General features: G+C 35.6%; 1 pseudogene; it reads left to right on the top strand.

The window, feature by feature from the left end:
• Positions 1-4452: 4452 nt before the first annotated feature.
• Positions 4453-4908, top strand: LOC141433835 (uncharacterized; annotated as a pseudogene).
• Positions 4909-8281: the final 3373 nt, after the last annotated feature.

Genomic DNA, 8281 nt, shown 5'->3' on the forward strand with positions numbered 1-8281 from the left:
ACGCATCTGCAGCAATACCCCTGGTGTTGCAGATGTCTATGGGCTGGTGATCTCTTACCATCAGGAGACCCACTTGCTCTCCATCCAGTATAAAAAAAATACTTTTGGGAATTTCCTATGGCAAGGGAATGTTTTTAAAATCTCACAAATTTCAACTGCTAGATTTATCCCCTATTTCACCATCCATTGATTAAATTTATTGACGGATAATGTAATGCCGTCTCTGTTTGTTTTGTTCAAATAGAATAGACGGAGACGGCATCACATTTATCCGTCAAATAAAATAATCAATGGGTGGTGAAACAGCCCCTTAATGGTTTAAGCCTTAAGGTTACACAATAACACACACAGTATTTATACTCTTAGTATGGTTATAATAAGCCTGTCCGTATCTCACTACATTTTTTGGAGGGTGCCACTCAATAGTCTGGGCGCGTCTGTTGGTTTCCGATCACAGCGTCGATTGATCCGGTAAATTAGAACACAAGTTAACGTTTGTGTATCGCTACTTCTTTTTCATTTATCTGTCTTGTTGTGTCATGATGCTCTCTGCCTCTCTCTCTCGCTCTCTATGCTTGTGATGCGACACAACACAAGCCGTCACAACACACTGCATGAGATAAATATGAACGCAACCATTATAAAGTGTAAACCGATACCTTTTCTGATGTTACGACACGACGACAGATAAATGTGAACCGGTTTTACTGTGATGAACCTTGTTTATTTGTGAATCAATAAAAAACACGCTTTCAAATGTGGCAGATGTACTTGTCGATTGTACGTTTCGTTGTAACATTCGGCTGCGTGAGATATAATAGAGCTTGCTTATGATATGATACTTGTTCTAAGGATTATTGCTTTAAGTTCGCTAAAGAGTCAGATGCTACAGATGTATTGAATAATGTTTTGCGTGAGAGTTTTAGAGAGAGAGAGAGAGAGAAAGGTTACATAAGTACCACCTAAACTTAAAACTAGCACCATAACGATGTTACTTGGTGACACCACAGGATACCAAAAAGGCTCTCCACTCAGCATGCTGTAGCCACACATACATATTATGTGCAGTAACGCTGGTTTTCTGTGGAGCCCAAGATTAACACATATTCGATACCACACAGAAAAAACACGTTTTAATAATAATTAAAAAAAACATCGAATAGTATAAAGTGGGGCCTACTCAGCATAATGTTGCGGCAAGCCGCAACGCTGTTTTTCAGTGGGACCCGTTAAAACTAAACACATAAATAAAAATATATACACACTAGGCTGTGGCGACACGAAAGCCAGCGGAACGTAGTTCGCAAAAAAGTTACATTCCGGAGAATGTGTGGCAACACTAGCTCAGTCATCTCTAGCCTATTTAGACGGTAAATGATATAGAATGATCTAAGGTCCAACCGCTTTTTTCTATAGTTCTATGGGGAGGACTATGTAGACCGGCTGATTGATGATGACGATGATATGATGACTGGCCAAGATATTACTATACCGGGTGTGCCTGTAATATGAGCAAATAATTAAAACAGACCATACTCGTCAAACAAAACAACATTAGTTCAGCGTTTAAAAATAATTCGTTTTTTAATTTTTACTACACTTTCTTGTTGCGAAGAAGCAAAGTAAAGCAAAATGCTTGTTTGTAGGGTGACAGGTGATGTTAGTAAGTTGTGTTCTATGATGGCGTACATTGATAGCAGTATTTGTTGAAAACGGGAAAATCTAAAGACTCCATTATTTTAAAAGTCGCTGAACTAATGATGTTCACTTTGACGAGTACAATCTAGTTTTAATTTTTTGCTCGTATTACAGGCCACACCCGTTTACCTATATCTAGCTCTCTGCCACACCAGTAGCTCAGTTTATTTTATGCAATATCGATAAGAGCAGCACTAGTTAAACTATATAGGTAATAGTAAATGAGAAAATAACATTTAAATATGAAAAAAATCTGTTAAAACTCGGCAATTTTACAGCCGACTTTTATAATTTTATATTTCTATATTGTGATTTCATTAACACTAACGAAAGTAAAGAAATACTGGGAGACAACCATGCATTGTTGTCGGATGGCTATGCAGAAAAATACCTAGTGCTTTGTACAGAGTTTGCACTTTTCTCCAACAATGCCGTACAGTCACGTGCAATGTATCGGTCACTTTTTTAAGCTGCTTTAAAGGTTTTTTGTGTCATCTAATAAGCCTCTATACTGCTATAATACGGGGTTTCTAATCGTGACAGCATGCGGTAATCTATGATTAATGTTGCTGTTGTATTTGGGGTCTTTGTGGAATATAAATACAATGGTGGATGAAAGGTAGCTTCAGTTCTATAGATATAATTTTTTCATTGTTGAATATTTAGCGGAAAATGCCAAGACAAATGAATGAGTTGTAGTTGTCTTCTGTTATTGTTCTCTTAACATTTAAACCTATTTGTTAATTTAAGACTTATAGAGGTAGATATGTACGTATATGTTATGTTTGGTAGGTATGTGCACTTGAAGCACACTTGATTTCAATAATACATAGCTAAGAACCACCGCTAGATTCCAAAGACGACAGACAGACAGTGGCGTTCAAACTTATAACACTCCCTTCTTTGTGTTGGGGGTTAAAAGCGATTGAAGAAGTCTGCTCAAAATTTCAGTAGGTTCGATAAAAAAATCGCAATTAATTTGGGGCCCTGGCGCTCTGAGTCTCTTCAAAGACCATCAATGAGACTCAGAGATACCACAGGAGACCGTAGAGCTGGCGGCTTCCTCGTTCAACGCATGAGTCTTACGATCCAGCGAGGAAATTGCAACATCTTTGGTACACGCACAATGCCGCAGGGGCCATTTTTAGAATTATTGTAGTTTTAGTTTATTTAATTTTAATCTAGCTTTATCTTATGTATTGCAGGTAATCTACCTTTTATATCATTCTATCAATAAATTATGACACAGAAAAAAAACAAGTAAACGAACACTTAAGTTAACACTTTTTTACTTCATCTTTACATCATTCGACCATTTTGTTAGCAAGTTCAGTCGGGAAGTGAGTGGCAGACATTATCGCGTTTACGCTACACAGCCTCTGTTGTTTGCGGCAACCATTGTGAACGTCAGACGCCAGTGCGTTTAGTATTCTGAGATTCTAGATCCTGAATTAATTCTCAGATTGTGGATAGTGAATTCATTTCGAGTTGATTGTATTTGACTTGAGTGAGGTGAAACGGGCGTCTTTCATCGTTTCATAAAGGGTTTCATCATGTCAGCTGAAAGACGTCCACTACTGGACATGCCTCCCCAAGGCTCTCCACTCAGACCATAAAGAGTTTGAGACGATTATATCGAAACTTTTGCAGCTGCTTTCATAATTAATTGCTGAAGTTTTATGATAGGTACTTTTTCTTTCTTTACCTTAGGTTCTTATCAAATAGACACTTGATCGAAATCATCAAATCTTTAAATTTTAATATAACTAACAGACTCATCGGTTGAGATTTTTAATGTGTATATAAATTTCAAATCCCGTGGGAAATGGGAATAAAGGCAGCTTAGGAGTTACAAACACACACAAACTTTTGAATTTATAATATTAGCAGGATCTTAAGTTTTATGACCTAAAATTTATTGATCCTGAACTATATAAGTACTCAGTGGCACAAATTTGGCCCACTCATACATATTATTATACATTTTGATTTGAGGGCCAGATTTTTGCCCGTCCGTATATATTATCTCGAAAGTAATTTCTGTAAATAATCAGTGTTCTTACTAGTAATCTCTGAATAAAAACCGAATCATCTGACGCGAAACGCGTCGCGTGCGCATCAACGAACTATTCGTATAATTTATCGTCTTCAAATGGGATGGAAAACCAGTACAATAGTTAGTATTTTGTGGAAACCGCGATTATCTCAGGCGCGTTTGCGTGTGGACAAACAATCGACGGGATTTTATTCCCATAAGTTTTTTTTAAACTATACTGATTCAGAATAATAATTAACCGAGATATACTAGTTTAACTTAATAATACCTAATTCTCGGTTGAACTAAACTATACATTTTTCCGCTCAAATGGTCAGCGGCATAAATGCACCGTCTCGTCTACCATTTTTTTGCTAGCTCCTGTAGTTGTTGTTTTATGCTACTTAGTAAATGTGCTCTGTGCAAACGTTTATTTGTGAAATCTACTTGATTTTTACCAAACTAATCCAATCCATCAAAATCTTTTTAGCATGGACTGAGCTTTCAGTGCTACAAAAGTCAGAAATCTTAAAACTTATCAAGTTTATTAGTCTAACTATACTGAATAATCATTCAATTTAGGTCAGGGTTGCATTGCTCTGCCCCTGAGCCTAGTCCAAGTTTTTTTGCATTTTATATTTAATAACCCACTTTTTCTCAATTCCAGGTCTCACAATGAGGTGTCATTGATCTACGAGGCGCCCGTCCCCACATCCAAGATGACATCAGAGCGAGCCATCCCTCATCTCCGGGACATCTTCGCCTCAATCAACAGTACGATACTAGAGCTTTGAAGACAAGAGTAAAAAGTCGAAGAAGAAGAAAGATGACTTCCGCACGTACCAACGGGGACGTCAAAACGTTGGAAAGACACCTCAGCATGAAGAAGACTATAAGGAAGAAGATAATGCGTGATCTCCAGCAGGCGTTCGTTGAAGACCCTAACGAGTTTAAGGTTGAAAACACGAGCCCTGAGAAATTGAAGGCGGAACTGAGCGCCGAGGCTGTGAAAATCGAGAAGAACGTCCGGAAGAATGATCCGACGTTCTTGGACATGCTAAGAGGGAGACCAGGGGAGAAGAAGCGAGAGAGGAGCAACCGCCCGCCGAGAAGACTAGCTCTGGCGAAGACTCACCATGAAAAACAAAAACAAGAGATAAAGGAAGCCGTATCGACGACCTTCTTATCGAGCTGAACTGGCCATCTAGATCTCTAAAGGACTGTAACTTTTGCCAACTGTGTAAATTTAGCCAATCGAGAAGAAGTAAATATAAATGCAGTTTTATTTGATCAATTAGGAGTGATTTTGCAACTGGCTCTATTAAAATAAGATTTAAATGAGGTTCCAATCTACGAGTGCATCGGAAAATATAGTTAAAATAACCATATTGATGTTAAAAATAATGCAGTGGACTTGAATTTAGACTGTATTTAGGGATGTTGGCATAGATTATAAAAAGACCAGTTTTGTACTTATTCTATGTCAATTACTCGGATAATATTTATTAATATTACTTACTACTATTCAATCTTTACGAAAAGAGCTCGTGTTTATAAATTAAGAGTTCCTAAAGTTAATAAGGCATATCTGTCTAATGTTTGCTTAGTCACTGCCTGTCATTTACGACGCTTTTTAACGTAACTTTTAATCTAATTTTAACAAAAACAGGTTAAACAGTTATCGAGTTAACAAACAATGCATTTCAAGTGATTATTGATAATTACAGAAACTTACAAAATAATAGTCAAAAGAAATTAAGTGCCTAAAAATATTCGACGTTTTTAAGGTGCAAATATTAGTATTGAATTATTGACACTAGACCATTAAAAAATAAAATTATAAATAGTTTTTGGCCTTTTGCATCTTGGTCGCTCAGAGTAAAATAAAAATAAATTATACACAAAGGAAATTAAACAAAAAAAGTGAGTTTCAATATTTCGTTATGTAAAGTACATTAGTGTTTTCTGACAAGACTAGGTAAGACGAAGGCAGCTCTTAGTTATAATATGAACTAAGTACAATAGTTTAATTCAGAATTTTTTAGTTATTTAACTGGATAGCTTAAAAATCTTAGTAACTAGCTTAATTCTTTAAAATGGTAACGGACTCGCTGAGACGAAAATAATATCTAATGTGAACTGTTAATTATTGTTTTACTTGATTATGATAAGATTGACGTTGATAGAGGACTATAGGAAAAAATTAGCACTTCATCCAAAAACTTTCCATAGCAAATTAGCGAAGAAAAGTTTCAGGAAACAAGTGCAACTTTTTTTTGTATGCGTCTTGGCTATCAGGTCAAATCTTTCGCTGTGGTATTAACAAAACAGTTTTTATCTGCCGGACGTTCTGATCCTACATAAATGCGGAAATGTATTGAGCAAAATGCCTTCTAAATTCTGGAGAATCAAACCTGTGTCATAAGATGTTGTAGAATTAGTTATTTGTTAACTGGTTATTTGTTTTTGAACATGATTTTATTAAAATTATTTCTATTTAGTAAATGGCTTGCTCCTGTGGACAGATTTGAGATCATATGTTTGACGTCCATCAGTCCCTTCCGTTTACTATCGTTTTCTAGTAGTAAGAATACAACGTCTTTTGCTACAGATGTTTTGAGGTAGAGTCAATTTTAGAGCCTTTGCACACTGCGTTTTTCTTTCCTAGATCAGCCATACAACTCGCGTGCGTATCGCACGCGTAAGCAAACGTGTCGTGTAAGCAAACGCGCTTCAAGCGCGTTTAAAAAACGCAGCGTGCATATAGGCTTTTAGTGTTGTTTCATCCTTTGTGATAATTTGCATTAGTAGTTGGCAGAACTTTACATTTGATTGACTCGGATTGGAAGTTAAATTATGGAGGTTCATGTCATAATAATATAAGAATGAACTACAACTTTTTAGCCAGCTACTCACTCCGCTACTCACGCGTTTATAGACGTATAAGACATTTTTTTTCAATCAAAATATAAAGTTAAAACTTTGGTTAAAACATCCGCTGTAAAATCCACGTACCTAGTGCAGATATGCGGTATTTAATTCATGTACATGTCACAGCCATAATATTTGCAACAGCGAACTTAAAATTCACATAATTACGGCCTATATAATGTCGATCAGTATATTTACGTAACTTGTTCGTGTATTTGGTTCTGGTTGACTGTACCTAAGTGATTTTGAATGCCTGTTTTTGCAAGATCTTTTTATTGGTATAATTAGATAATTATCGCGTATAATTGCGAATCTTAAATTACCAATGGCAAATATTTTTTAATAACGTTTATACTTTGTATGATTTTATCTTAAAACCTTTGTGAATATTTTAATGCATGTCTATGCAACAGTGACGAATTTTTATGGTACGGTTAAAGTGTTTATTACATTAACAAAGATTGTTTTGGCCCGTTAACAAACTTTGAAAGCCACATTTAAACCTAAACAGTGGCGCCATCTAGAAAAACAAAAAACGATAGCCCTCATTGTGTGTATCCGAACACAAGAAATGTAAAAAATTTAATATAGGTACGATATGTTATTGGATAATGAGTACCCAGATCTAGTATTAAGTTGATTTTCAGCACTGAGTTACACTATACTCAATGATACGAGTACCTATATCGCATCTATAGACGTATCTGGTTTGCTTGTGGTAGAGAAGTAGCAAGGTAAAAGGTTAATCTGGATTAGTTATTTTTAGTGAAACCAAGTCAACTTATGTCATTTTCAAAGGTTGTAAATATCCTGAATAACGAGTACTAAATTATGTTTTAAAATTTCGTGATTTTCACTCATAACTATTGCGATGTAAAAATATCATGGTCTACTTATAACCACAGGCACTATAAAACGTGGCTGAAACGCTGAAGTATGTAATTATTTCCGGGTGCAGTAAGTTATGATGACAGCAAACCGAGTTAGTTGGACAGGAGCGTTACAGTGCTCCCCTTTTTTGTTATTACTTATAAAATATCTCGTTCTACATTGTGATGTAACCTTAAGTCGTTTATGCTAGTGCGTGCGTGTGTACCGTCAATTACGATTACGACCTATCATAATAATAAAAAATACAAGTTTTTTTGCTGACTGTACTGTTTTTAACTATACTTACTAGCTTTGTCATCCAAACTACATATCCATACTAAGTTTCTTTATCCGTTAAGGAGTTCCCTCCTGCGAAGACGATTCTGTCTGGGACAAAATTCCAGAAGTTTGCAGAGATAACATTATTGGTTAATTTATCCATGCTAAACAAACTAAAGATATTGCAGTTTAACCACTTTTGAAATCACGCTCATAAACTTATAGGTATTCAGAAATTGAGAAAATCTATATTTAAGGACGAGTCTAATAATAAAATTTTACAACTAGTCAAAATTTTTATTTGAGCGCTGATCTTAAAGCAATGCTTAAAAACAAATTTTAATGGTAATTTCATATGTTGTTCCATAAATTCTCCTCATATAGTGTATAACTACATCTTTATCCTAAATATTACATTTGTACAGTTAGCAAAAACTGATATGAACATTTTATGATTCGGTTGTTGTT

Source organism: Choristoneura fumiferana, chromosome 12, assembly GCF_025370935.1.
Source record: "Choristoneura fumiferana chromosome 12, NRCan_CFum_1, whole genome shotgun sequence".
NCBI lineage: Eukaryota > Metazoa > Arthropoda > Insecta > Lepidoptera > Tortricidae > Choristoneura > Choristoneura fumiferana.